Source organism: Cupressus sempervirens, chromosome 4, assembly GCF_028749045.1.
Source record: "Cupressus sempervirens isolate cs-2001-9-10 chromosome 4, ASM2874904v1, whole genome shotgun sequence".
Lineage (NCBI taxonomy): Eukaryota > Viridiplantae > Streptophyta > Pinopsida > Cupressales > Cupressaceae > Cupressus > Cupressus sempervirens.
This window is the reverse complement of record NC_143121.1, coordinates 909860848-909866546: the sequence shown is the minus strand read 5'-3', so window position 1 is coordinate 909866546 and position 5699 is coordinate 909860848.

Here is a 5699-nt window from a genome sequence, read left to right as displayed (position 1 = left end):
AGAGTAGGAAAATTTTTGTTTAAAATGAGTATAAAAATTAGAGAGTTATTTAAAACTTTACTAATGTAATACTTTTTGTTTTGGCGGCATGCAGTCCAAAACAAGAAAAAAATTGAAATTTACCAAGAAAACCCTTTGGCGGCAAGCCTTCCAAAGAGGGTTAGTAAAAAAAATATGAAGCTTTACAAGAAAACCCTTTGGCGGCAAGCCTTCCAAAGAGGGTTAGTAAAAAATATGAAACCTGCATACACAAGATTTGTTAAAAAGAGCTAAAATCACAACATAAACTTCTTCTCTCAATAACATCTCCAAATAAGGTGTGCTCCAATGAATGACAACCTTCACCACAAAACTTAAAACAAGGATTAGATAACCAAGCTCTGATACCATGTAAGAAATGATAATGTTGAGCAAGGAATGAGAAACAATCCAAGTAAGTTAAGTGTGAAACAATGTTACCATAAGATAAGAAAACTCCAAGAGCATACACCAAGATGGTTCAACAATGGAGACAAGGATTTATAAGGGGAAAGCAAAGAAAACCCCTTGTGAGTATTATGAATGAAGGCAAATGCCTAGAGAAGAGAGAGAGAGAGAGTGTTGGAGCAAAAGTAGCTCAATACAATAACATCAAGTGCTAAGAGTGTTGAAGAAAGAAGGAGGAGCATCTCTTATATAGAGATGAGAGAGGAGTTGCATTTGTAACTCCCATTTCTATGAATGCCACATTCATAATAGGTGTGTGCAAAGTGTCACAATCCTCTTAAGGAGGATAAACTAAATAAAGAGATAAACAAGAGTTGTCCTTACATGTGGAATAAATGACAAACAATGACATGTCCTCCACATGTGTACAAGTGGACAAACTACATTTAGGGACCCTTGGAATATCCCAATTAATATATATCCAAGGAAAGATTAACCTTTCTAACATTTATTTTAAAATAATAATTGTTGCACATAAAATTAAATGAGGAGAGGTTTTATTTAATTAAAAGGGAGAAAATTCTTTTAATTAAATAATACAAAATCAAGATGATCCAACCATTTATTTAAATTTAATTAATTAAATTAACTCCAATTTAATCAAGAAAATTGATGTAAAATAATAATGATTAATTGAATAATTTAAATAAATTGAATAATTCAAATAATTTAATTTGATCAAAGGAAATGGTGATGTAAATATCAATTCAAGCTTGAGATAAATTATGAAACCTGGGCACATAGTCAAGGTGACCATTTTAGGGTGCATACATTTGCCCCTCTTTGACTAATGTATGTCCACATACATGACAAGCACATTAAGTCAAAGAACTATAAAATAAACTGTGTATAAAGATTGATTTATGTCAAAAATATATAAAGATTAAGCATCCAACTCTTGTTCCCTTAACATGCCATCTGGGGTCTTACAGTGCCTGGAACATAATATGTTGTTGTGAGTCTTATAATTGTAGGTCTGCCCAAAGAGTTTTTAGCAGCTATAAAATTCATGTAATATATATAAAGGAAAAAGAAAAATATCAATGCCCAAAAAATGAAAATCATGCATTGACTTGACCCAGGTACAATAATCATCTGCCCCAAGCTAGGCAGAAAAAGATGACTAGATTTTGAATCAACTTTGTAAACAATGAAGCTCAATAGAGTGTTCTTGCCCCCTCGGGATCAAAATTAAAATGAAGGAAAGGCTAAGAAAGAACAAGATAGATATGATCAAATCAGAAAAAAGGTTCATGATGAAAGATAAGCAAGATATAGATCAAGAAACCAAGGTTAAATCACTAAGCATGAAAAGCATGCCCCGAATCAAAATAAAGAATGGGGGAAAATGAAAGACAAGAAGATGGAAAGAAGAAGAGGGAAAATACCTTAAAAACCATCAACTATGCAAGATATGACATTTTGATTGAGATCATGAACAAGTGATGTGTATTACAAAGCACAATCATGACCAAAGATGATAGCAAATAAATGATGAAGGAGACCTATAGAAAAATCAAAACCTCCAAAAAGAAAAGGGGATAAAATGCATGTTCATGTCCATATGATGCTTCTCTCCATTCTATGTACTTACTCATTTCAGCCAAGATTAAGATCCTAGTTTTAATCATCGAGCCAAGCTACACAACCTTCACTGATCAGAACCATGAAGATATGGATGTAACTCTATCAAAAAGATCATACAATCATCACTAGTCACTGAAGTAATCTAAAGATATAAATGTGATCAAAAGCTTCCCAAAATTATCAGGAGTCACCAAGGAAACTATGATGATATGAATGGGATCTAGTAGTGTTGAGAAATACAATGAGTGTTGAGATCAAAACCACACAAGCAAGAAATCAACCAAAAATGTGTCTCATCGTCCATAGTTTTCTAGATATGCACCTGGAGAAAACCATAGAGACACTCATCAATATAGATATAGTGTAGTAAACATGTATATATAAAAATGAACAATCATCATACAAAGAAAGATCAAAGCATAGCTCAACATTAAGTATAAACTAAAGCATAAAAATCAAGACATGACTCGCAAGGTAGTTTAAGAAGAATTGTTTTGGTGTTTAAGATATTTAAGGAATACCATTGTTGATATTGAAAAAATACCATTTCTTTTCTTTTTCTTTTATAATTTTTTATATTTTTGGAATATATCACTTTTTTTGTATTTTTTTAGGACCCATAAATATGTATAGCTACCCCCAACAAGAACAAACATTAGGGATAGACCTTTGTCAAATGAAGCACATCAATAGGATGAGGGAGTTGATACACCTTAGCATCAAGTTCTTGTAATCTCATAACTCTGTAATCTTCATTTGTCACTAATTTTCTAAGAGTAACTCTCAATGATGGAATCTCATCCTCTAAAGGTTCAATATTGTAAATATGAATAACATCCTTGTTGGCAACTATAGAATCAGAGTCTATCAAGTTCCTCTCGATTTCTCTTGAATCATAAAGTTGTCTAATAATTGGAGAATCTAGGTGATGAGAAATATGTGAGTTTGAAATCTCATTAGTGGTACTAGGTTGAGAATCATAAGCACGAATCACATAAATACCCAAATCAACTATAGAAGGCTCTAAAGATAAATCAAATTCATACTTATTTGAATATGCTCTTTCATCATTGCTTTTTATATCTAAATCATTTTGAATTTTTGAAGAAGAAACTTCATTAACTGAACCATGTCCATCTCCCTAGAGAAGATTAGTAAAAGGGATCAAATCATCACATATATCTTGTTGATCAAGTATATACACTTCCTCATGATCATCATCATAAACATCAAAGATGGGTCCATCATCATTTTCTTCTTTGTAAATCCAATCTCTAACAACACTTCCTTCTTCCACTTCTTCCATAGGAAGTAAAGGTTCAACCAAAGAAACAACCTCACATCCCTCCATTTCACTACTGTCTTAGATTCTGTCACACATTCTACAGATTCTTCAACTATCTCATCTAAAACTCTATCCAAAGGCATATGTGATTCTGCTGAAATATTATTGATAGCCAAAGTATTAACTCCTAAAATACACATCTCAATTTCAATATTTGCAAATGTAACACACTGATGATATGTGGAAGGAATGAATTTCATTTCATGTATCCAAGCTCTATCCAATAAAATGTTATAAGAAAGAGTACTAGTATCAACCACATGAAATAGAATATCTCTCTCAACTGACTCAATCTGAATAGGTAAAACAACCAATCCTTTAGATTGTCTTTCACTACCATCATAAGCACTAATAGTAACATTTTTTCTAGTATCAATATCTTGTTCTAAATATCCCAACTTTTCAAGTATGTTGAAAGGAAAAATATTCAACCCTATACCCCCATCTATCAACACACATCTAACAAGAGTTCTATGAATCATGACTTCAATATGTAAGGAAAGATTATGTGGATGATTCAAATCCTTATCATTTTCCTTAATTGTATCCATGTTAATAACATTGTCTACATTAGAATATCCATAATTTTAATTAGAATAAGTATAATTCACTTGAGCTTTCCCATTCTTAGATGATTCACCCTTTTCATGCTTAGGTAATGGATCCTTATAAGCTTGATGATCATTATTAGTAGCATGACTGGCACCATCAATGACTAAAATGAATGGCACCATCAATGACTAACTTTCCATTATCAATCAAATTCTAAATATTGTGTTTTAACTATTGAAAATTTTCCATAGTATGACCAGTTTTGCTTTGATGATATTTATAGTAGGCACTATCATCCCAACGTGGACCCTTTATAGAAGGTGGTTGCCAATTCTCAATCAAATTTAATAGCCTGCCATCAATCAACTCTTCTAAAACATCCTCATAAGGTATACCAATCTTTGTAAAAGTTCTTCTCTTTTGAGGATTTCTATAATTGTATCTAGAATTTTCTCTATTATTTTTTTGAGAAGATGCTTGAAGTTTCATAGCATGAACACTATCTGATAACTTGTAAACTTTCTGGTCATCAGACTTAGGTGCATCAAGTATACCATAATTAACCACACATTGATTCCCTTAATAAGAAGTACTCCTATTATTATTTTCATTTTTTTTTATTATTCTTGTTGCTATTATGCTTGATAATTGCTTGATTCTTCAAAACATCTTCAATACGTAATGTTTTTTCTACCATATTATGAAAAAGTCTCAAACACCCATCTGCCAATTTCATTTCTCAATTCAGGAACCAAATTACTTACAAGTATATCAATTTTCTCTTTTTCTAGAATTTCTCTAAAGTAATGAGAACATAACTTTCTCCATCTTTGCAAAAAGGTAACAAAGGGTTCTCCTTGATCTTGATTGAGGTTGCATAAATCTAACATAGAAACTAGTTTTTGAACATTGTAAGAGAAGTGTTGAATAAATTTTTGAACAAGGTCCTCAAAATTATTAAGTGGGGGAGTAATCTTAGTGAACCATTCCATAGCTTGACCCTTTAAAATCCTAGGGAAAAATCTCAAAAGATAAGCATCTTTATGTGCAAATTCCAAGCTCAAAACATTAAATTGTCTCACATGATCACTAGGGCCTCCATTCCCCTCATACTTATCATAATGAGGAAATTCTATTTTCTTAGGGAACTCAACCTCTAGAATACTCCTCTCAAAAGGTATTCTTAGGTGTAATTTTATCCATTAACATCTTCATATTTTTCTCAGTTTGTTCTTGAAATGAAGGATTTGGTCTCTTGATATTCTTATTCACACCAAAATCATAAGGTACTTGAACAATTTTTTTGATTAAATCCATGAAGTAGTTATCCTTATTAATCTAAATGTATTGATCCATATACTTGTGAAATTCTGGGTCTTTCTCTAATAAATCATAATCCACACCAAAACCACATGTAGTAAATTGAGGGTGTTGTGAATTGCTTGGAGGAGATATTTGCCTTTGCTGATATCTAGGACGAGGAGATGGTTGTCTCCTATTTCCCTTAGAAGATTGTGAAGGTGACATATGTCTAGTAACTCTTAGAGGAGGAGAAGGAGGAGGAGAACCATTACCATGACCAAGCAAAAGTTTCTAATGTACTATTTTGTGAGCTCTCTTTTCTACCTCATGTTTTATGAATGCATCCATGTAAGCTTGTTTTTCTTGTAGAAGACGTCTCTCCTCATCACTTCTAGGAGATATAGGAGGTGGAGAAATATTACCTCTC